Here is a 25,670-nt window from a genome sequence, read left to right as displayed (position 1 = left end):
TTGGTTATGTTGAGGTATGTTCCTTCTCTGCCCATTCTGTTAAGGGTCTTTATCATGAAAGGAGGTTGTAGTTTGTCAGATGCTTTTCTATGTCTGTTGAAAGGATCATGTAATGTATTACATTTATTGATTTGTATGTCAAATCATCATTGTATCCCAGGGAGAAATCCCATTTGGTCATGGTGTATAGTCCTTTTAATATATTCTTTGATTTGGTTTATTAATATTTTATTGAGAATTTTTGCATCTATATTCATCAGGGATATTGGCTTATGATTTTATTTTCCTGTAGTTTCCTCATCTGGTTTTGGTAACAAAGTAATGCTGGCCTTGTAGAATGAGTTTGGAAGTGCTCCTTCCTTCCTTCTCAAGATTTTGGAAGTTTGAGGAGGATTGGTGTTAATTCTTCTTTAAATGTTTGGTAGAATTCTCTAGAAGCCATCTGGTCCTGGAGTGTTCTTTGCTGAGAGCTTTTTGATTATGGATTCAGTCACTACCAGTTATTGGTCTGTTTGGATTTTCTCTTTATTCCTGATTCAGTCTTGGTAGGTAATGTGTTTCTAGAAATGTATCCATTTCTTCTACGTTACGTAATTTGTTGGCACATAATTGTTCTTAGTAGTCTTTTATGACTCTACGTATATCTGTAGTATCAGTTGTAATGTCTCCTGTTTCATCTCTAACTTTTTATTTATTTGAGTTTTCTCTCTTTTTCTCTTAGTCTAGCTAAAGGTTTGTCAATTTTATTTTTTTCAAAGAGCCAGCTCTTAGTTTTACTGATTTTTTTCTGTTGTTTTTCATATTTCTACTTCATTTATTTCCATTCTGATCTTCATTATTTCCTTTCTTCTGCTGACTTTGAACTTCATTTGTTCATTTTCTGGTTCCTTAAGGTTGTAAAGTTAGGTTGTTTATTTGAGAGCCTTCTAATTTCTTAATAGACACATTTATTGCTGTAAACTTTACTCTGAAAACCACTTTTGCTGCTTCCTGTAATACTCAATATGTTGCGCTTGCATTTTTGTTTAAAGATTATTTTTATTTCTTTTTATTTCCTTTTTGACCCAAAAGTTGTTCAGAAGTCTGTTGTTTGGTTTTCCATATATTTGTAGATCATCTCACTTTTCTCTTGTTGATTTCTAGTTTCATACTATTGTGGTCAAAGAAGATAGTTGGTATGATTTCAGACTTCTTAAATTTGCTAAGATTTGTTTTGTGACCTATTGCATGTTTGGCTCTGGAGGATGTTCCATGTGTACTTGAGAAGAATGTGTATTTTGCTGCTGTTGGATAGCATGTTCTGTATATGTCTATTGAGTTCATTTGTTCTAAAGTGTGATTCAGTTTCGACATTTTCTTGTTTTCTGTCTGGACAATCTATCCATTGCTGATGGAGGGGTATTGAAGTCCCTTACAATTATTGTATGGTTGTCTATTTCTCCTTTAAGACATGTTACAATTCCTTAACATATTTCATAGGGGCACCTGTGTGGCTTAGTTGGTTAAGCGTCTCTCAGCACAGAGCTCGACGCAGGGTTCAAATGCACAAACCGTGAGATCACAACCTGAGCTGAAATCAAGGATCAGATGCTTAACCAACTGAGCCACTCAGGTGCCCCAGATTGCTATATTTTCTTGACATTGACCCCTTTATTATTATATATTGACTTTCTTTGTCTCTTATTACCCTTTTTGGCTTGAAGTCTATTTTGCCAGATATAAGTATGGCTATGCTCACCTTCTTTTTATTTCCATTTGTTTGGAATATCATCTTTCATCCTTTTATTTTGAGCATGTGTGTTTCTTTAGAGCTAAAATTAGTCTTCTATAGGCAGCATATAGTTGGGTCTTGGCTTTTTTGTCCATCCAGCCACTCTGTGCCTTTTGATTGGTAAGTTCAATTCATTTACACTTAAGATGATTATTGATATGTAAGGATTTACTACTGCCCTTTTCTCTTTTGCCTTCTGGTTATTTGTTTCTCCATTGTTTCTTTTTCCTTCTGTTTCTGTCTTTGTGATTGTGTGGTTTTCCATGTTGATTTGCTCATTCTCCCCATTTTTTATGTTTCATGTCTCTAGATTTTTGCTTTCTGATTACCAAGAGGTTTACATAATACACCTCGTTAATAAAATAGTCATTTTTCTGCTGATCGAAATTTATTTTCTTTTACTTCTAAAATTTCCATCCTTTAACTCTTCCCGTTTTATATTTTCAATGTCACAAATTATCTTTTTATGCTGTGATTATGTTACCAAATTGTAGTAGTGATAGTTATTTTTAATCCTCTTTTCCTTTAACATTTATGATATAGTTAAGAGTTTAACATACCATTCTTAGAAAGTTACAGTTGGAATTCTGTCTCTTTATCACCTTATCAGAGTTTTGTATACCTTCACCTTTTCAGCTTGAACATCTCCTTTCAACATTTCTTATAAGATAGGTCTAGTAATAGCGAACTCCTTCAGCTTGTGTTTGTCTGGAAAAGCCTTTATTTTTGCTTCCTATCCATAAGATAATTTTGCCAGGTAGATTATTCTTGGCTGATAGTTTTTATCTTTTAGTATTTTGAATATGTCACTCCATTCTCTTCTGGCCCAGAGAGTTTCTGCTGAGAAATCTGCAGTGGCCTAATGGGAATACCATTGTAAGTTACTACCTTTTCTCCTGGCTGCCTTTAAAACTTTCTTATCACCAACTTTTGATACTTTTAATATAATGTGTCTTGAAGAAGGGATTTTCTTTTTTGTTTTGTTTTGTTTTTGCATTGAGATAGCAAGGTATTTTATTAGCTTCATGGGCTTGTATATTCAGTTCCTTCCCCAGGTTTGGGAACTTCTCAGCAATTATTTCTTTAAATATGCTCTCTGCTCCCTTCTCTCTCACTTCTCTGGGATACACGTTATTCTTATTTTGGCTCTTCCAGTAAAGTCAAATAGTTCTCATCAGCTTTCATTACTTTTTAAAATCTTGTTCTGTCTCCTCTTCCACTTGAATAATTTTTATGTTTCTATCCTCAAGCTCACTAATTCTCTTTTTCATATGATTACTTTATATCCACTGTGTTCTAATGCATTCTTCATCACATTTTTTGAGGTCTTCAGCTTTAAAATTTCTGTTTGATACCTTTTTAGAATCTTAATCTCTTTGGTAAAGTCCTCCTTCTGTTTATCCCTGAGATCATTGTGTTAACTTTTGAATTGCCTTGTAGCTTGTTGAATTTCTTTATAACAGTTCTTTTAAGTTCTTTATCAATTTGGCTGCAATATTCCATGTCTTTGGGCTCAGTTGTGGGAAAATTTTCACTTTTTGTGATATTGTATTACCATGGTTTTTCATGGTGTTTGTTGAGAAGTGCGTCTGCATCTATATAAGAAATAGGGGATACCTTTCCTTTTTTAGGCATGGTTTTGTTTACTTTGATTCTAGCAGTTCAATAGGCTGGTAGTCTAGAGCCTTCCTTTTGTTTTCCAGAAGGTGGCGCTATAACACATGTTTTTGGTTTCTTTTACCCAGAGCTGACTCCCTAGTAAGGCTAGCAGCAATCATCAAAAGGAAGGGGGGAAAAAGTAAAGGGTGGCAGCAGAGGAGGAGATATGTGTACTGAGCACTTGGGCTTTAGGTATGCCCACTGCCCAGTAAGGATATTCTCAAATTGGGAGGGTCCCAGTGGTCCATGGGCAATCCTCTTGACTCCTGAGGCAGATAGCAGGAGAGATTTCCTTCAATTCTCTGTCTGCCTACTTCCCATTCATTTCCTTTCCCACTCCAGTCACTGCCATCTCTCTTCAGAGAGAGCAAGGCATCCCTCTAGCTATAGGACATGACCAAGCAAGCCCTAACTCACTGCCTTTGCCCTCCACCTCCTTTCCCGGAAAAGTTGTGCTGGCATACTGCTGGCCAGCCACCACCTTCTCTCTGCCACCACTACCTCTGCTGCTGTGGGCTCCATTGACATTTCCCTCACTCCACCACCCCCTCTGCAGTCCAGTGTATCTCTAGGTGTCCTGATGTGCTGTGCAGGGGCTCCTTGTTGTTGCGCCCCCACCCCTTATGGATGTCTGAATAGTTGTAAATCAGAAAGGCCAGAAAAAAGGAGTGACTCACTCCACCATGATACTGATGTCCCAAAGGAATTTTCTAGGTACTGATCCCAAATCTCTTTCATCCAAAAAAAAAGTAATTAGAACTATTTTAAAAATCACATTATGCCTATCATAAGCAAATGGCCAACCACACAGGAAAAGATATAATTATGTAAAAATTGTTACATAAAAAACGTCCATATCCAATCTCATATAATGACTATCTGAGTAATCAGTCAAATGTTAAGAAGACTTTATGTCTCAGGTGGACTTTCAGGTATACCACCAACAAACCTGGAGTATTAATTATTGCTCATCTTCAATAATATATAATTTGATTTCCATTACCTTATCGATGTCTATTTTTATCTAGTATTGAACATTAATTAGTCTTTCTATCTGGCTAAAGTTGACATGAGCTAAAGTTTGAACTTAGTCCACAGCATCTATGCATATGTGTTTGATTTGTTGAAACCCAGCAGCATGGTGTTTCAAACAATTATTCATTTTACTTTGGTGCTGCTTACCATGTGCACATATGCGAAGTGAACTAGCAGTGCAAGTGGTCATATGCAGAGAAAAAGAAATATCTAAAGCGAATAAATAAATAACTTGAGGCTTTAAACAATAGGTAGTGTTTGCGCTTAAAAACTTATAGAATAAGGAAATAGGACTGAAACAGATGGATTGTTTTTCTATGAAGTAATGTTAATGTCACCATTTTCACTCAGGTGAAGTTTTTGCCTACAGATGAATTTTTCCCCCAAATCTTGGAGAAATGCAAACATTGAAATGAAAAGTCAACTCATAAGACCATGTATTCCTTTACCCCACCTGTGTGTGGCTGTTCATTTCAGAACGCCTTCTATCCCCCAAGCATGGCCATCTTCTATAAAATAAAATAACTCAGGAACACACCACGGTATCATTTTAAGACTAACCATAGTTTTGACAACATTACCCCCATACTACATTTTGTTTTGTTTTGTTTTGTTTTGATATTTAAGCTTAATTAAAATGTTTAAGTGAAAATAAAGAAATTTCTTTCCTATCTGTATTTTTTTTGTGTGATAGGAAAGAAGTTATATTCTTCTTCTACATGAAATCATCAAGTTTCTTCCTCCATCTTTTTTTTCTCCTATCTGTACTTTCTCATTTTCCCTATTAGAGGGAAAATAATCATGTTGTCTTTCTCTATTAGAGGGAAAATAATCATGACTGTGCCTCTCTACACTTAAAATTACATTGAACATAAGAGATTACATTGAACATAGAAAAATAATCTAAAATTGCACATTGTATTCTAATATCTATTTCTTTGCTTGTCTCCCCCATTAGACTCTAGGCTTCTTGAGACCAGGAAACATTTTTTTTTTTAATTTTAACATTTATTTTTGAGAGAGAGAGACAGAGCATGAGCGGGGGAGGGGGGGCAGAGAGAGACAGACAGACAGAATTCGAAGCAGGGTCCAGGCTCTGAGTTGTCAGCACAGAGCCCATCGTGGGGCTCAAACTCACAAATCACAAGATCATGACCTGAGCTGAAGTCAGACACTTAACCAACTGAGCCACTCAGGTGCCCCAAGGCCAGGAAACATTATTTATTTTGTACATCCAGTCCCCATCTGAGGTATAGTTTATCAAATATCAGTTAGGATTTGATGAGCCAATAAATACCTTCATCAGATTATAGATGGTTGACTTTTGGAGCTAATCAGGACACTGAAATTTTTAAAGGGTTCCCTGTTGATCTTTGCACTCCATTCTGAAGGTGTCTGAAGGTAGGCTAAGACTCCAAAGTATTGGCCCCCAAATTTCTTCTCATGAGAACTGCTGTGGTGTGTTGCCATACACACACAGGCTGATGTTAATAAACGCTAACTAAAGCAGATTGTGACAATTCTCATTCTTGAACAGGTGAAATGAGCCCAGCAGCAGTGAGGACACTTTGCTATAATAATCCAATAAATACTTTTGAAATGATGCTTACTTTTGTCTTTTGCATTAAAGTCTAAGAGTAAAGCCAAGTAGAGTGAAAAAATAAAGAACACCTCCCCTTCCCCCCAATACCAAGCAGAAATTCCAGAGATTTTGCCAAAACTCTCCGTAGACTTATCACTTCTTAGGAGAGACTTGGTACAGAGAACTACAAAATCTCCTTTGCACTATAAGAGCCAGATGTTACTGTCAAATTGTAACCATCCAGGGCTACATGTGTACACACATTGCACAGTCATCTCTAACTGTACACAGGAGGCACAAGAAATAGAACTTATGACCTAACTCAAGCTTTTTCTAAGCTGGAGGAAAATTGCTACCAACTAGTTATGGTCGATGGTTTTGGTTTCCTAAGGCCTCCCGCCACAAGGGGGCACAATCATTCTCAACTGAGGAAGCCATGAACACAAGACTTCCCACCCAAGAAAAGTGGTATATGCAATAGAGATGAGTTTTGTACAGCTGTAGCCAAGTCACATCCTCACACTGTCCCACCAACATATGATCTAAGTTCTTCAAACTTTAGACACACCATGTCCCTATCTAATTATAAAAAATCTTAGGTAAATAAAATATTATGGGATCACTCGGTGTTAGAGAATACTCTGGACTCAACTTCTTTATACTGGTGGCAATAGCTGAGAGTTGACCATTTTAAATTAAATTAGAAGTTACATGTTTCTTTTTAGAGCTTTCCTGGATAGCCACCAAGAATTGTTATATGCAGATTATTCCAGCCATTCAGTTTCAATGAAGAGGCAGAGTTTAGAAGGGCTTGTGTGAGTATGAGAAGAAGTTAGTAGATGGTCACAAAAGCTGCCACAGTATACCGGAAGAACAGCTGCAGAATAAATAAGAAAACCTGGAACATCACCCCCAATAATAATTAATCCCCCCTTTCACCACAGAGTCTGGCAGAACTTTGCCAAAATGAGTGTCGGGATTAGCAGCCAGGGTGGAGTAGCATGGGAAACTGAGTGCAGGATCGAGGTGCACAGAAAATAGAAAAATGTGTAGGACTTCTAAGCTACCAGAGCCTAATAACAAATCACAAAAATTATGAGGAGAATGGTGACCTTACCTTGATTCTGTTAGGCCAAAATATATGAAATTGTTGCTATCTTACTAATTTTGACAAACACAAATGCAAGTTCATATGATTCAACCTCAGTCTAAGTCATGCTGAGTGAATGAGACTGCTCTGCCTCTGCCTATCTTGGTGATTCAGATCTGATGGAGGATTTGCATCTAAAGATCAGAGACCTTCACTTGACCTTTCCAGGAGCTCTGGGGTTTCATTGAGGGGCTCCAGGTGCATCCTTAGAAGGCCAGGAATAGGTTGGAGTGGAAGCCCTGTGAATGAGACATTGGCACTCCAGTCAGAAGTACCGTTTTCATTTTGTCTGCTTTCTGTTGTGGGATGCCACTTACAATCTGACTTGTAAAAGGAGATGGAGAGGTTTTCATGCCTTTAAAAAAAAACCCCTTCAAAACCCATAGGGCATGTTCATTTTGTTAATGGAACCCAAATATAAGTCTTGACATTCAGGAATATTGAAGTTTTAAAACTGTAAATCCAGAAGATCGTAAGTATGTTGATTACATCATTTCATGAAAAGCAGGAAAGAACTTTCATTCGTGATGATGGTAACCTCCCTCCAGTTGGGTTAACGTCATATTCAAAGAAAATACATCCAAAATGGCACTATGAAATTTCAGAGGGTGAAAAGCATATTTCTCAGTGCAGAAATGGAAATGATTCTTGGTTATAGACAGAAAGAATGGCCATATTGCCTTTAAACTATTGGGGACAAAGGGTGAAAAATGGGTATTGTTCAAAATACAAGTAAAAACGAACTCCCATAAGTATGTACACCACATGGCTTATAGCTCCTGCTGGCCTTCGTGGTTCATGGTTATGTTTGGAGTGTTTATGTAGAAGCTGTTCAATTACCTGTGTAGAATCTGGGCTCTGTCTACTTATTTAATTTTTTTTGGATACTTTTTACTTCAAATAACCAATTAATTTAGTCTGGAAAGCAAGTGAGGTCACTGAGCCATAGGTCAATTTATTTAATGAAATAGTCTCCAAATGGTAGGGATATATTCATCAGTTAGTTCAGGCAAAATATGAAGGTAGTTGTACTTGTGTGATTACAATTACAATCAAAAGCTCCACTTTTTCAATGAGCTGACTTAGGCATAAAAGACACTCTGAATGTCTAGGGACACCTGGGTGGCTCAGTCAGTTAAGTGTCTGACTTCGGCTCAGGTTATGATCTCATGGTTCATGAGTTCAAGCCCTGCATTGGGCTCTGTGCTGACAGCTCGGAGCCTGGAGCCTTCTTTGGATTCTGTGTCTCTCCCTCTTTCTGCCCCTCCCCAGCTCTCACTCTGTCTCTCTCTCCCTCTGTTTCTCTCTCCCTCTCACTCTCTCTTTCTCAAAAATAAGTAAATATATATATAAAAAAAAAAGGACTCTCTGGAAGTCTAAACACAAGTATCTGTTTAACATTTTAATATGATCCCATATTTAATTTAAAAATTTTAAAAGCTGAACTTACCTGTGAGATGTTACTTTGGGAGATGTTAAAGTCTTCTTAAATGTCTCACAGAAGAAATGAGGGTTTTAAAATTCTCTTTTAGTAAACAGTTGGGGGATCTGTCTTACTCTAAACTGCTGTGAGAATGAAAAACAATCCATATGAAGAAAAGATTGCGCTAAGGAACAGAAGTACCTCTTGATTGAACAACAGTCTTATGATTTCCAAGCAGAGTGGACAAAACCACTTCCCACTGGCTGGCAGAAACAAAAGATATAATTAGATTAAAAATCAGCTGCTTACATGAAACCAAAAGACCCATCTGTACAGAGATACAAATGAAGGGCTATTTTCTTTCAAAGGTCAACTTAAGACTCTTTTCATAAGGATATCCTCACTTTACTGCACACTGAACCTCATTTTTTAAAAAATTAAGTTGGTAAGCCCAATTCCAGCCTTATTTCATTTACTGTTTAGATTAGTACTAAAAGTGATCTACTAATGTCTAGGTTCTTTGTTAGGAAGGATTTTCTTTCAGTGCCTACTAGAAGGGTGGCTTAGCTGTCTAAGTGTCTGCTTTAAATATCTAGACTTCCTGGAATCCATAGGCTGGATTCTCGGAAGGGCTGGGGAACCCCTTAATTATTCTGAAATAGATGGTGTGGCAGGCATGTCCTTCATAAGTGTCTTTCTGTAAAATCTCAAAACCAAACTACTCTGTGGACATCAAAAATTCAATAACTGTTTTCCTTTTATTTAGAGAAATATTGATTTGCCCTATGATATCAGAAACTTAAAAGTATGTGCTTTCTTTTTAGTATCCTTTGTGATTTCATAGCGTGTCTTACGCTAGGTACAGACCATAACAATAATATTTATTTGCGTAAAGATTGTACTTTGAATTTGGCAGAGCTAGTGCAACGTAAGGATTAGCCTGCAGAGAACCACACGTTGAAGCCCATGTGGTGAGAGAGGGCCTTTGTTAATCTTTACATGATCTGTTCTGTTGATGGGGTCTTTTTAGTTCTCACAGTTTGATTTTAATGTCGTATGAACCCACAGCATTTCTTCAAAGTCCTTTGTGGGCATTTCATTCTGGCTGGAAAGCTCTCTTTCACCTTCTGTGTTTTAGAGGTTTAAATACAACAGCTGAATGAGAGATTTGCATCACAAGCTTTTTGAAAGGTGTAACTATCTCTTAATAACATAAGACACTCAAAATGTTTGTGCACGAAGACATTTGCATGCCAAGTCAACAAGGTGCCTAAACTGTTAGGAGCTCATCACGTGCATAGACTTCTTAGAAACAGAAGCATCCAAATAAGCCACTGAGAGGACTTTTGCTAATTTGTCTAGAACAGTCATTATGAAATCCTTGCCTTTAAAAGGGACTTCTTCAACTCCTCCACACTTGATAATAATGGAAGACTCTCCATGGGGGAGAGGGGATCAGCTGGAGCCTTGGGAACTAACTCTTGTCCCCTGGTACTAACTTGTAGTCAGCAGCCTCGAGGAACCAGAGCCAGGCCCTGGTGGCAGTGGGGAATCCTGAGAGATCCCGAAGAAGAAGGTGAATCTGGAAGTGGAGATCAAGGCCTTTCTCCTCCTGGATTGGATCTGGATTTCAATTTTACTTTTGTTGTTGTTATTGTTAAGGAAGGAAATGGGCTTCCTTAGAGCGTTGTACAGGGGATTAAAAGAACTAGAAGACTCGGGTTGTTTTAGCTTTAGAAAATGGTCTCCAGGAGGTTACTTAAATTCCCTATGCCTCAGTTTCCCTGTGGGGGGGGGGGGGATAATCAGGCTTGGGACCTCCCGGTCACAAAGGGGCAGCTGTTAAAAATAGAAAGCACTTTAGGTTCTATATGGGAAAAGCATGTGCAAAATATTCCTCATGTGTTAAGGTACAGAAAAATACACTGCTAACCACACTGAAGGTCGATACGCATAGTTGACATTATTCAGTTCTTCTTATAGAGATAGGTGGCCGACCATGCTTTTGATGACAAGAATCCTAAGGGGCAACTGGTTTCTAGGCATCAACACTTCGTCCTGAGCTAGGAGATACTTCGAGGAAGATAAGAGACTTGCGCTTTGTTTAGTGTCTGCGAAGATTTCCAGACTCTAGTTTGTTTCTGTTCCCTTTTTATGAATGGCCGTAGTATTATGCTTCCGTCTGCATTTTCTACCAAAGCCATTCATAAAAATAAAAACAAAACAAAATAACAACAACACAAAACTTTCTCGGCACAGTCTGGAGCCATTGGGTGCCAGAGGCTGGGAAAACATGCTGGCAGCCATAACCCCAACCGGCATTGAGAGCATTCAAGGGTCTGTTTGTTTGGTGGTCTGAAAAGTATGAAGTGCTGTGTGGAAGGGCAGCTGGGACAAGTTCTGTGACACGGACTAGGCCGGGAGCCAGCGCTGGCAGAGTTTCAGACATTGTCTTTCCCCTCATTGAAGTGTCAGGACCTAATTCATGGAAAATTGGGTGAGTTGGCAGCCCTTTCAGAAGATTTCATTGAGCCCCGCAGTGTGCAGAAGCCACATGAATGCGGCATCCTCGGCCAAAAGAGGAGGGGAACTTCTGGGCAGTAGGAACAGTCAGCCTGCAAGAATGCGTGGGGATTTGAAGCAGTTTGGGAGTAAACATGTGTACAGGTGTCATCGGCAGGAAGAAAGAGAAGGAAGAAAGCCGTCTGTCCTTACAAATGACCCTTTTGAAATGAATACTCTCTTAGCGCACGCTTTTGGACCCTGTGAGGCAAGAAGTCTTAATCATTCTTGGTTCAGTGCCACCTGGAGAAGACATCATCTCCATACCTGGGCTGTTGGGATGTCATCTCTCCTGGGATTTTCAAGGCAAAGGGAAGAGCTTTTTCTTTTCAGTGAACAAAAGTATTTTTAAAACTGTTTATCTCGTTCATCCAAAAAAGAAAAAAAATACGCTCTGATGACTTTTATATAGTATGTTTAATACATCAGCAATAGGACAATCACACCAATCACACGGGAAGGGGGAAAATGAATAGGAGCTATACACCCACATGATATAGTGAATTCACCCTACGTTCTTTTATTTGGGAGAACTGTAGCAATTTTATTTTTTTCACTTGTGCCGTGAAAGTGCGTCACTGGCCACATCAGAGTGGCATAGTTGTATTTGCAAACCCTAGTGATGTGTGCATAGAAGTAAGGCTCATATTCAGACATGAGAGTGAGGACTGGAAATTATCCATCAAAAAGCTCATACTTCAAATCCCACTTTTACAATACTAAAGAATCATTTAAATATCTTTCCAATATTCTGATTATTGGAAAATTTATTTAAGCTGGTGGAAAAACACCTCCCTCAGGTGTTTCACTCAAAAAAGAGAATTCTGCTCTATGTACATAATTAGATACAGATATAGCTAGAATAAACTGTTCTGCAAATGAAACTATCAAGAAAGCAGACAAACCCACAGGAGGGAAGAAAACATTTACAAATCATATTCTGATGGTACTCATATCCAGAACATATAATGAACTCTTAATGTTCTTAAGAACATTAGCTCAGTAATGAAAAGACAAATAAATTTTAAAATGGGCTAGAGATTTGAAAGACATTTCTCTAAAGAAGAAACATAAACTGCCCATAAGCGCGTGAAAGGATTTTCAACTTCAGTTGTCATTAGGGAAAAATCTAATCAAAACCCCAATGACAAACTTCACACCCAGCAGGATGTTTATAATGAAAAAGGCAGGCAATAGCAAGTGTTGACAAGTATATGGAGAAATTGGGACCCTCATTCATGGCTGGTGGAAATGTAAAATGGTGCAGCTGCTTTGAAAAACTGTCTGGCAGCTCCTCAAAAAGTTTATTCTAGAATTACCTGTATGACCCAGAAATTCCACTCCAACCTATCTTCCCAAGAGAAATGGAAACATGTCTCCACTAAAACTTACATATGAATGCTCATGGTATTATTCATGATAGCCAAATGGTGGAAACAGCCCAAATGCCCAGCAGCTGATGAATGGATCAACAAAATGTGGTATAGCCATACAATGGAATGTTATGGAGTCATAAAGAGGAATGAAGTACTGACACATGTTATGACCCAGATAACTCTGGAAAACGTTATACTAAGTAAAAGAAGCCAAACACAAAAGACCATATGTTGTATGATTCCATTTACATGAAACGTCCAGAGTAGGCAAATTTATAGAGATAGAGAGTTGGTTAAGGACGCGAGGGTGACTAGGGAAGCAACATGGAGTGGGGGGTAGTCAATAATAGTGGCAGTGAGGCTTCTTTTAGAGGAGGTGAAATTAGGTTCTGAAATTACGTTGTGATGATGATGATGACTGTACAACTCTCTGGATACACTAAAGGAACTTTGGATTATACACATTATTGGTGAATTGTATTGTATGTAAATTGCATCTCAAGGAAGCAGAGTTTTTTAAAACAAAATATTAACAAATTAGGCCCTTGCCCTCCTCACGTGAATCTAATTTTAGAACCAAATTTTTGTCTTTGCTTTGCAGGCAAGTGCCTATAATTGAAACATGTATACTTAGTTATTTTCATTATGTGTGTTTCCTTTTAAGACATAACAGTTTTTTTGTTTGTTTGTTTCTTCCTTAGCCACAACAAGTCGTTCAGAAGAAGCCTGCTCAGGTAAGAGATGGACATTATGATTTTTTTCTCCCAATTAATAGAAATCTTTTAATGTTTATTTATTATTGATAGATAGGGAGAGACAGAGCAGGAGCAGGAGATGGGCAGAGAGAAGGGGAGACACAGAATCCAAGGCAGGCTCCAGACTCCGAGCTGTCAGCACAGAGCCCGATGTGAGACTTGAACTCACAGACCGTGAGATCATGACCTGAGCCGAAGTCGGACACTTAACCGACTGAGCCACCCAGGCGCCCCTCCCAATTAGTATAAAAAGTAGAGTGAAAAAGATTTAACCCAAAATTAAACCTTAAATTTGTCCTTTTCTAGTTTTGATTAGGTCAGCGTTACAGTATTCATGAACATTTGTTGTGTCCTTCACACAAAGCCAGGAATACATAGTCTGAGATCGTGTCATTAAAAGAAAGCTATGTCATGATTCATGACAGGTAACATATCTGTTCGCTGAATTATTCCATAACCTTTGATAAGCCAAAGCACCCTCAAAGAGGGCTGGGAAACTGGGAAATTAAGTTATACCAATTTTGCAGATTGATGAACCCTCAGGCTTTGCCTCCTTGGCTTCATCAGTTTCTGAGGTCTTGGCTACATCAAAATTAGAAAGCAGTTTTACTTTTCTTACTCTTTATGCTTGGTATTCCTTGTCCTAAATATAATCTATACATAGAAACATAAGAATTGTATTTATTGAGAAAGTAGGTCTTGAAGGAAAAAAAAAAACCTGAAGAGTAAATTAACCATGAGTAAATTTAACCAAGAGTCAACTTAACCATCTTAAAGTAGTTAATTCTCCCGCACTTGTCTCCTTCCGAGTTTAAAGAGATACCCAGGAGATCTGGCGTTCTCATGCAGAACCTGCTGAAGTAAGTTGTTACCCAGTGTTGTGCATTACCAAGTTCTTTGTATATCTCTTTCATATAATAGAAAATATCCATGTGATCTTTTCCCTAGAGGTCTCTAAAAAGGCACTTGGCACCCTGTTCTCTTGAGACAATGGTGCTTTGCCTGGGAAAGCCCATCTGAGCAATGGGCTTATGTGTTTACCATTCTTTACAAATGCTGCTTGAAAGAAAACTGAAGCTTCTAAACCCATGTAAGCATACAGGGAAAATGTGCCTGAATAATCACATGTATACTTTAAGTAGAATAAAAGCAGAGTTAACATGAAAGGAAATTTTCAGGGCTGCCCTCATTCCTAAAAGCCAAGAGTGGTAAGGGGAACTAAAAATAAATACCAGCGTTTGAGTCTTGGTAAATAATATTAAACAACACAAAATATCAACAAAAGCTTGGCATTCTAAGTAGGAGATTCCAAATATATTTAGCCTCTCATCCTTCATCAGTAAGAAAATCAAGAGAAAGTAAATTTAAAAGTCAGTACATTTGGGTCAAAGGATACTGCTGTGTTCTCTGTTGCATCACTGGCTATGAACATTAGATTAATAACCTTATGTGGTCTGTTAACAACATTGATTCAGTATCCATTCTTGGTGTTGTAGGGACGATGAGGCAAATAAAACAGTTACTGCATCCAAGAAATGTGTAACCTAGTTCAGAGTTTCTTAGCCTTATCTGCATATTAGAATCACCGAGAGATTATATAGGGACATACATGTATCAGCATGTACATGTACATGTCTATATGCCTGAAGCCTGCCCAGTAGCGGATGTAGAGCCAGCCCTTGTGAGCCAATTGTGAGCATCTCTTTCAAATTCGATGTTAGGTAATGTCAAGTAGGTAGCTTGAAATCCCCTGTAATGTGAGTATTTACACCATGGAAATCGACAACCACTACCAATCAGGACCTTTTTTTTTTCCTGGAGAGCACGTGTGCTTACACCACTGGCCCTACGGCCTGAAGACCCAAGCATCCATATCTTTTATGAACTCCCCAAGTGATTCTGTTGTGCAGCCAGGTGTGAAGATACTCGGTGGAGACGCAATGAGAAGACCTGTGAACATTTGTTGAACAAATGACCACAGAGTGTCAACGTATATGAGGCACCTAGGGGATACAGATGGATAAGTGAAATACCATGTGTTACTGAAGGGGATAATTCCTGGAAATCTTTTTATTTTGTTGTTGCTGTGTAGTTGCAGAGGGGAAAATGGAGATATAAATTCGGGAAACAAAAATGTTATAAATGAGATGAGTGGCATATTCAAAAGTAGAGGGACAGAAACAAGTAAATCATCGGTGGAGATCATGGTGTGTCTGAAACTGACTGCAAGTTGGTCACTAATAGACTGAGAAATCATAATTTTTTTCCCAAGAAAATCAGGAATAGCCACGAAGGCACAGATAGATTGGGCTGGTCTTCACTGATCCTTGTGGTTGTCTTGCAGACCCTCCAGAAGTTGCCCTTGAAAGGAGAGTTCAGAGTTAAAAAAAAAAAAAGAAAAAGAAAGAAAGAAAAGAAAAGAGAAAGAATGTGAGCTCATTGGGCTTCCCAATCTATATTGTCTAAGGACACAGTGATGAATTATATAAACATGGGGGCTCCGTGGAAGTTCATGGAGGATAATGTAAATTTAACACTACACTCAAAAGGATCTCTTCCTTTTCCATCTGTTTATTTCAAAATACCCTCCCAGATTGCTTTTCCATGTGGCAGTCTGGATTAACTCAGGCTCATATCCTTTCTTCATCAACAGTACTTTGAGGGGCTACATTCAGATCCTGTTTTGAGGTGGTGAAAATTTTAATACAGTTAAGTTTTTCACATCTAAAGAAAAGGGCTCAGCAGTGTGTAAGGAGACCTTTTCTTTAGATGTGAGGTATGCAAATTCTGGCCCCATCACTGGGTGAATTCATCCCTGTGTTTCTTATTTATCCATCTATGGACTCGGAGAATAACACACCTCCCTTACTCCCAAGAAAATTTTGAGAGATTTGTAATTATATAAATTCCAGAGGGTATTACTATATTCTGACCTATTTGGGATGCTGGATTTTTAATTTCCAGAGATTTATACTCTCAAAAATTCTAGAATTCTAATTAGATTCTAACTACTATCTTCTTGACCTCAAGTGTTTTCACGGCAGATTTCAAAAATAAACACTGTTTAATCTTTAGGGGGGAATGTTACAGTAATTGCTACATCCTTTCATTAGGATTAAAGCAGTCAGAATCACTTTTCTTGGAGATACATCACATTTATATGGAATTACAAAGACTCTATTGTGAAATATCCCAATGCCATCAAATTTTGAAATTTGAGAATTTCAGAGCTTCAAGAATGCCATTTCTTGAAACTGGTATACAAAGCAGCAAAATTCATTCTGAGGAGACAAGTCTAGACTTACAATAAGTCTCCAAATCGAGTTATGTGTTTATATAGGTACATACATGTGTCCAGAGAAGAATAAAAATTTAAGGGAAGCCTGCTGCCAGGGTTTGTGTTTATAAATTCCACCAGGTACCATCAGCTACCGACGTTAAGTGTGTCCCATATCCTAAGGGGACAGTTAATGGGCTCTTAAAAATCGAAAGAGAAAAATCTGCAATATTCACAGTAGTCTGTTTAATTACAAAGACGGTAAGAACAAAGATGACTAGGGAACTCTATTTTAATTTAAAATGACACATTAAGCAATAAATAGAATGAGCTAATGTCTTAGTGTTTTAGCAATTTGAAGCAGTTGACTTCTCAGCCGCATACATGGATCACGTTTGTTGGTAGGAAACAGTGGTGGGATTTGTTGTGGTTGTTTTTATAAAAGTTAACACCATAAAAGTATCGGATTATTATTAGTATTGGTAGAGGGAATGTTGTTCCTCGAGTTTTTACTTTGATAAGAATAAATCTCATGCCCTCTCAGACTTCTAAAAAGGTTTTGCAGGTTCGTCAGACAGCTTATTGTTTCTTGGGTTCCTTCTTTGAAGGTTTGACACAGGAGATCAGAAGTGACTCCTGCTCTCCAATTCAGACAGTCTTTTCTCACCTGAGTCCTACCCAAAGGGAAAACCAGATTTAAAAATCCTAATGGTTCTCCTTCCTTTCAACCCAACTTCCTCATTGTTGTTCCGGGCTGGCAAGCTCCACCTCTCGAGAGCAAGTAAGACAGGTATAAACCTGCTCCTTTTCAATTTCCCAATGAGAGGCTTGGAAAGTTCCCAGTTTCCAAAAGAGCAGAAACAAAGCTTTGTGTTTTGAGGTAGGTAGAGTCTTCACCTGCAAGTAACATCTTCTGTAGGTGGTGTGTACCAGGGCAAAGAGCTCTCAGTAAGCCTGATTATCATGGGACTTTAACCCTCAAAAAAAAAAAAAAGTTGAATGTTTTTGCAGGGACTTCAAGGACTCTTTTAAGGATGTTTATATTTCAGACAACCTAAACATTGTTTGGAGCAAAATAAGAGATTTCATTTTGGGACAAGCAAGTTGATGGATTGCAGTTAGCATCTTGTTCTTAAAGAAGGCATTTTTACTGGGGGCTCTCGGTCTAGACACACAAAGGAGAGAGGAGGAGGGAGAGGGAGGGAGGGCATTCTCAATCTATTTGTCAATTCTCAATCACTTGTTTTTTAAACTGTACGTTGGCCAATGCAGCAAATAGTTCCTAATAAATCAGACTTGCAAATAGTCACTCTTGCATTCACTCAGGGAACACAGTGATTTATGCTGCCGAAGTCATAAAGAGTACTGATTTATTTATTTTCCTACTTATGCTCTTTCAAGCTGGCAAAACATTTTGTGGGCCAGTAAATGTTTGGTACCAACAGGCAAAACCTGAAGAGTTCTATCAAAGTCGGGCCTGAGTGGCACTGTTTTGTTGTAGAGGAAATACTTTTTGATTTAACCTCTGACCTCTGACATTGCAAAGGTCAAGGGAAAAGGAGAGAGCATGGTAGAAATCAACGTTTAACCCTTACAATAAAGTCGCTCAAGGATATAACTCCACAGAGGTAGGGCAAGGAGACGTATCAAAATTATCACTAGCCATAAACATATGAAGTAATTAGCTTAGCTAACACTTGTAATAAAAGAATATGAGCAAGGTCAAGTCAGTGGTGTCTTGGCAGAGAATGTCTCACAGAGATAGCATAAACTTCCCAACAGAAGTGAGAGCACATCGCTCAGTTTGGGGCAATACAGAAACCTCCAAAAGACAAAATTTAGTGTTCCTGGGTTTGCCAGATTTCCTCTATTAGTTTTCTTTTTTAAGTATGATTGTTTTTAACTATGTGGTGACAAGTCCATGGATCAGGCTAAAAATGAAAATGGGGATGCCTGCCTGCCTTGTGAGTTGAATAAAAATCAATTATTTATTCAATACGTAAACTTTCTTCATATTATCCAAACATGCTGACTCAAACTAATATGGATATATAGTAACTGGTTGTAAAACCTGGGCTTTCTAAGAAAATCCATAATGCTCGAGTAGAAATCTGTTGCTTTGTCCAAGATGCTTCCTTTATAGTCAGGAAGTGTTTGCTGAACACTCAAACGTATATTGAGTAATTATCTGGTGACTTATGGCTCTTACTGATATTTTCATAATTTTATTCCAAATTCCTAACTCAGGACAATGAAAAACAATTGGTGAATAATGCTTGGTTACAATCCAGAAATATTCTCTTCCCTGGCAACAAATATGCAAAAATTTATATGCGTAGAAAACAAAGGGAAGAGGTTTCTCCTGGTCTGTGCCACCAATAAACACGTCTAGAACATAACCATTAAGTACCCTTCAACCTAGCCATTTTTCAAAGCTACTCTGCATGAAAACAAGAACATTCCTCAACCGTTTTTTGGAGATGTTGAAATAAACTTCCTTCTTCTGAATGCTTCCTTCATAAAAAATCCTTTTGCTACATCTTTAGTATTTTTCAAACCTGGGGCTCCTTTAGTAAGCATTAGAACAGGCATGGGGCAGATCAGTGGAGCTCGCCGTCCTCGGAAATGGCGACTTACAGGAGCCTGAAACTTGCAGTTGGTTTATATGTGAAATGATGTCCCTATCTGCAAAGTGTGACTCCCTTCTGAAGATAGTGGTAAATATCCCTTCACCCCAGAAAAGAAATCTGGAGTCTCCTGGGGGTGAACGTTACCTCTGTTTACAATACTTTCAGTGACGGAAGCCTGATCGAGGACATAGACGAGACAAACAGGAGTGCACTTGAGAAGAAATCAAAGACGCCTTGTTTTGTTTTCTTTTCAAGGCATTATTTGCAAAGTGTGCGTTTCTTTCTCACCGATCTATCGTTGAATCACAGGTAAAGAAATAAGCGTAGAATAAGTAACTGCATTAATAATAATTATCCCACCCTGTACCTTACAGGAGTTTTTTACTCTTTTTTCAAAGATTTTCCCATTTGGTTGTCACATTTTCTTCTCACACGCTGCTGGGCAGTTGGGTGGGTGTGGTCATTACTGATCTGACACAGAAGAATAGGCAGGAGTTACCCAACCCATCAATGCCAGGGCTGACGTCTGTAGTCAGCAGCCTCTAGGATCAACCAACCTGCTTTACTTCAAACATCCCTCAGTAAAGACCTTGACACTGACTTTGTTAAGTTGATGGTCACACATGCAAGGTAGTCCCGACGCTTGTATATTTCTATAGACATAAAGCTAAAATAAAGCAAGCACTAGGTACAAATGCCCATAAATATCCCAAGTTCTTATGTCTCCTTTTTCAAAAAATACATTCCCCTCCTAGCATTTCCACCAGAAAACCTTCCACTTGCCAGATTATCTGGTTTCTATATGTTCCATTTAACATATTTTTAAAAATCTGATGTAAAGTTTTCCTAGTTGGAGGAAATAATCACTTTCCATTAAGTTAAACAGCCTCAGTCCATTTTAAATTAAAATATCCGACGGAGAAACAGAAAAACTCTGCTCTGTGGTCTTGTGGGTCACTTAGCTGCAGCTGGAACTTGAAAAATTGGTTTCTGGTCATTGCCTCTGAGGCAGAGAGCCCATTATCTCTCTTCGGACGGGATTGACTGGAGATACTCAGGAACGTGAAAAACTCTTAAATGTGTCATTCTGAGTCCTTAAAGAGTTGGACATATTAAGATGACAGTAAGAATTTGTCATGAAACTGTAACGACTCTTTCTAGACAACAAGGTATTTGCAGGTTTATTGGCAAGATAGCTTAAATTACAAATGTATTTTTAGCCTGCAGCATTTTTATAATAACAGAGTTGCAGAATTCTTCACAGTCAAGGAGAAGAAATAGGATTCATTAAAGCCGACGTGGACTTCTGGGATTTTGCAGTCCTTACTGCACACAGAGAAGGGGATCATGGGGACCCAACTCCTGAAATTTGCAAGGAGAGTATTTCCGTTTCCCGGTTCCATTTAGAATTCACTGGCCTCTCTTCCACTCCAGACCTGCTGTTTAGTCTGCATCTGAAAATTAAACCCAGAGCTTGGGCTCTCACATTAAATACTAAACTTTCCTCCAGCACACACCCTCGCCCATGTCTGTGTGCTAAGATCTATGATTAGACTCTTAAGACGTTTAAAATTCCACCAAGCATTAGAGGATAAGGCTGGATATTGGGCTGTCTTCTTCCTCCTTTTGAATCAATTAGCGGAAGTAAACCCAAAGGTAAATGCCACATGCAGAGCAGAGATAAGCGCAAACTCTATTTCTGGGTTTTAGTGGGATGTTTTTGCAAGCTTAACCAAAGCAATGAAAGAGTTACATTTATTAAATTCCTCTTTTTTCCTGAACGAAAGGAAAACTAAGGCAAAATGAGTGCAATTTTCCAGGAGTCATAATAAAAATACAGGCCTCCAACTCTGCCCACTTTCCTTTCCCTCCCTTCAGTTTTCTGCCCCAAAGACTCGCATGTTTCGCCCTGACATGGTGTCGCCTCAGTTGTCGCTGTAAAGCAGCCGCGTGAGTGGCTGGGAGCTGTTCGGTGTTCAGAGGTCTTAGGGGCCGGTGCTCATAAACATGTCACTGTGCACTTCCACTTCTAAACGTCCTTTTATCCTGCATTCCTGCAACCCTATTCCAACGGTCAGCCTCGTTGACCAGACTGCTGCTGTTCGCCTTCCCGCCTTGCAGACCAGCCTCTCATGAGATGTGCGTAACTCTTGGCTATCGGATTTCAGTCTCCTTATTACCTCCAGGCTGCTCTTTGGGGGGCCATGCCAGCTCAAAGGTCCTTTGGCCATATGTTGCGAACATGAGGTATTTTAAAGAAGTATCTCAAGGTGCAAACTATTGTCTGTAATAAGTGGCAGTGTCTTCTAAGTCACCAAAGAAGATTGAATCTCAGGGGTCCCAACCAACTACTCCCCTGTGGAATAAGAGTCCTTGGGGGACATCAGAGAAGGCTGCTTATTCCTTCCATCACCCATTTCTGTCCACACTTGGTACCACAGAAGGGCCCATGTAAAGCCTAGTCAGCTGTGACACTCAGGGAAGCCGAGGCTGGGTTTTCCAAGTTCATCTTTTTTTCCTAACGGGGAAGATTTTTCTTCTCCTAATCCTACCCATAGTTTTGCCCCGGCAAACCACACATGTAGCGAAAAGTCAAATCACCGAAAAGGTGAGAACTGAGGTCTGCAGAGATGAGAAGTGCCACACACCACCCCCATCCCCTTGGCAGCCATGCTGTCCTTTGGAGGGTGGCCAGGCAGGGCCATGCCAAGAAGAGAGAACGCTCCACTTACTAGACATGTGAGAAAACCATCTTTTGGAGGATATGAGAGCCACATCACTTCCCAAAGTCAGCAGAGTGAGGCTCCCACTCTCCGACCCTCTAGTTATATACCCAGTCCTAATTGACAGCTACTAGTAGAAGAATTTCAAGGTCAGCGGAAAGATACATTAATAAAACAGCTCTCTGTGTTGTGTTAAGAACTGTTAAGTAAAGGAAACAATATGAGGGACCATCATTTTCAGCTGAGCTGTGTCTAAGGGATTTAAATAAACCACTCACATATCGGGAGCTTCAAGAGCTCAAATCAAGCAAAGTTTCTGGGAATGTTTTGAAAAGCTGATCACATTCCATCTACTACAAGGTCTTTGTAAGTTCATGGCCTGAAAATTCGATTTCCTTCCGGATTTGGAAGTACTTTGGGTTCCAGATAGTATAGAAAAATCGAGCAGTCAGAAATGGAATAATTACAGCTAAATCCAGGAGGTTTTCCAGCTTGACAGAGTTCTATTAATATGTTAACCGTAAGAAGAAGGAATAAAACCTACCTGCCAGTTTTTATGCTGTGGTCTGTATCAGAGCGGTGCTCTACGTTCACACCTCATGTCATAATGAGAAGTGAGTCATTTGGGGACGGATGAGGAGTGTATCGTGACTTTCTGGAATTTAAATATTAAGTGAAAAGACAAGGTCATAGGGCAGCTGAACCTTGGCTTGTCTCTCTTTCGTCTGTCCGTGGCTTTGATCATGCTACATCCTCCTTTGTGGCCGGGACTCCGTGGAGAATCTCAGGGTCATGGCCTGTTGCCTATCAAGAGGTATAAACCTGCTGCTTAAATATGTGAAGCCCTTGGTTTGGGGGGTTGGGAGCAGAGGGGAGGTAGCTTCATACGCTCCACGTTTCCCACATAACCCGAAGCAGACTAAACAAAACCGGTGTGAAATCTCATGATTTGATGCTGCTGTGGTTATATTTTTTAAGCTGTAATCCATTCATTTGTATGTGGGCTTATTCCCAGGATTTACAGCTTTCTCAGTCTTTGGGGGTAAGAGAATGTTTGAAACCTTTTGCAAAGGGTTTGCAGTAAGCAGTGGTCTGTGATTAAAGCCCAGGAGAGAGAGGGAGAGAGAGCACACATGCATTCATGGGAGTGTGTGAGTGCCCGTTTCTGTGGGCTTTTTTCTTCCCGTTTGCTGCTCTTACGCAAAAGCGTCACACATGGTAGCATTTAGGAGCTCCTTCACAGCTGAAGTGTTTCAAACACTAATGAATGGAAGTTTGGTCATATAATGCAGACAAGCTTTAAGGCATGCTTTACTGAATGGTGTACTGTAGTGACCTGGGAAAGGAAGAGAGGTATAAATTGTGTCAGTTAGCCACCCAGACAAAATGAAGCCATGTGGAAAATCAAATCTATTAAAGTATGAAGACTGTTATAAGCTGTTTTAAGCTGGCCATTCTTAAAGGGGCTCTGTTTGCTGCAGGAGTAAATGTTTATCTCTTTTCCCAGATCTTTTTCACATGCCGTCTTCGGAGGCAATGTGCAGTATTTGATAAAAATCATCCTCTCCCTAACGACACTTTTATCAGAGATGTTTATTGTCTCCGCTTTACCACCCATGTCCTGAAAGGTACTGCACATTTGTTAAATAAGCAAAACGAAAGAGAACCGTGCAGCTCAAGCCAGCTCACGGAACCTCCAACAAATTCCAGAGCCATAAGGAATCAGGAAAGAAAGAAAGAAAGAAAGAGAGAGAGAAAGAGAAAGAGAGAGAGAGAGAAAGAAAAGAAACGAAACGAAACGAAAAGAAAAGAAAAGAAAAAAGAGAAGGAAGAATTAGATTTATATGAAGAGGAGGTCCTACAGAAACACATATATTAGATTTTCTCTGCTTGGCCGGCCCACCATTAAATGTTTGGTCAACGTGGCTTTAGTATTGACATTCAGCAGTTATGCCAAACTTTGGAAATTGTCTTAAAATGTGCTTTAATAAATACGAGAATGAGGAACTCGATTTGCCGAGGAAGTTAGTAGTGAGCTCTTGCAAGCCTTCTCCAAGCGCGTGTCTGTGCTCACGCTGCCTCCGCCCTGTCGTGGTCACACACAGGTTCTGGCGCCCGTCTGCCCCGGCCCAATTCCTGGCCCTCCTCCCTCTGTAACTTTGGGTCCATTACTTGCCGTGCCTGGGCTTTTTCATCTGTAAAACGGGAAGAGTAACAAACAACCCCTGAAAGCACCTAGTAAGCATCGTGGAAGTATCAGCCATTATAGACATTACCGGTATCTGTAGAACAGGTTCATTTGAATCTGAAGAAAGGATTTCCCTTAACTTTTTCTTTCTTACACGTGCACCGGGTTTTTAAAACCGATGAGCGGCCATGCTGTCGGGAAAAATTTATCCATTCCTTTTTTACTCTGGTTGGTGAGTGAGCTTACATTGGCCTGACATTCTCGGGACTGCAAACAATTGAATTTGCTGACCAGCCGCCATGATGTCAAGCCTTAAGTCAACAGTGGCTAAATGACTGCTCTGGGAAAAAACAACACCTTGATTCCTCAATTACAGTTTAAGAAGCCCTGGGAATGAGGGCTTGCCAGTCATCCGCGACCAGCAGAATGTGTCGTGGAGACAGGTCCCCTCCGAACTGCTGGTCAGGAAGAGCCCACACAGTGTAATGGTTGTGCCTTTTGTGTGTTCCAGGAGGAGACTGAAGAGACATCCTCACCAGAGTCTGCAGAAGAGGATTAGGGGGCGCCAACATTCGATTTCTACCTCAGCAGCAGTTGGATCTTTTGAAGGGAGAAGACACTGCAGTGACCACTTACTCTCTTTTCCCATGTNATCACCTTCACAGTCCCAGGTTTAGTGAAAAACTGCTGTAAACACAGGGGACACAGTTTAACAATGCAACTTTTAATTACTGTTTTCTTTTTTCCTTAACCTACTAATAGTTTGTTGAACTGATAAGCAGGAGTGGGTGGGTGAGAGAAACTCTGAATCGGGTTTAGTCGATCACTGCACTGCACACAGACCAGAAAGTGTCACGCTCATGACGTCGGGCATTCCCCCGGGAAAGGTGCAGTGTTCAACACTGTGTACACCTCAACCACCACCCAACCCGCTCGCCAGTAGTGAAGCTTCTTTTTAGAACACCAAAGATAGGACTAGATACTACTTCTCTTTTTCGTATAATCTTGTAGACACTTACTTGATGGTATTTTAACTTTTCTTTCTAAATGAGACGAAATGCTGATGTATCCTTTCATTCAGCTAACAACCCAGAAAAAAGGTTATGTTCCTATTTTCAAAAAGGGAAGTAAGCAAACAGATATTGCCAACGCCTCTACTTATGGATATCACACATATCAGCGGGAGTAATAAATTGACTCATGGCGCTCATTTTCGGGAAAACACTCATCCGTGTAGAACCTACTTCCTACAGAGCCAAATGCCACTTAGCAATAAATCACCCGTTGTTGGCTTCAAAGCATTTAAGGAACCTAGACAAGTCAAATTATCCTCTTTGTAATTTAATGAAAAGGTACAACAGAATAACGCATGATGAACTCACCCGACTTACCAGGTGGGAGGAGCGAAATCTAAATTTCTTTTGCTATAGTACAGTGTAGTATAGTGTTTCTTTTGCTGTACTACAATTTAAAAAGCAAAAAATGCAGTCCCTCTCTCTCTGTCTATCTCCCTCTCTCTCTCTCCATTATGTATCAGTT

At 39.4% G+C, this 25,670-nt stretch overlaps 1 long non-coding RNA gene across 1 annotated transcript in view; it reads left to right on the top strand.

The window, feature by feature from the left end:
• Positions 1-24,775, top strand: part of LOC144240811 (uncharacterized) — a 129,091-nt gene extending 104,316 nt beyond the window's left edge. Inside the window, exons 3-4 of the long non-coding RNA XR_013337857.1 lie at positions 13,260-13,292; positions 24,643-24,775. This is a non-coding gene — a long non-coding RNA (uncharacterized LOC144240811). The remainder of the gene's footprint in view (positions 1-13,259; positions 13,293-24,642) is intronic.
• The last annotated feature ends 895 nt before the right edge of the window (positions 24,776-25,670 follow it).

Source organism: Crocuta crocuta, unplaced genomic scaffold (genome assembly GCF_008692635.1).
Source record: "Crocuta crocuta isolate KB4526 unplaced genomic scaffold, BGI_CrCroc_1.0 scaffold97, whole genome shotgun sequence".
NCBI classification, from domain to species: domain Eukaryota; kingdom Metazoa; phylum Chordata; class Mammalia; order Carnivora; family Hyaenidae; genus Crocuta; species Crocuta crocuta.
The sequence above is the reverse complement of the archived record's forward strand: the minus strand, read 5'-3'. Positions and strand labels throughout refer to the sequence as shown.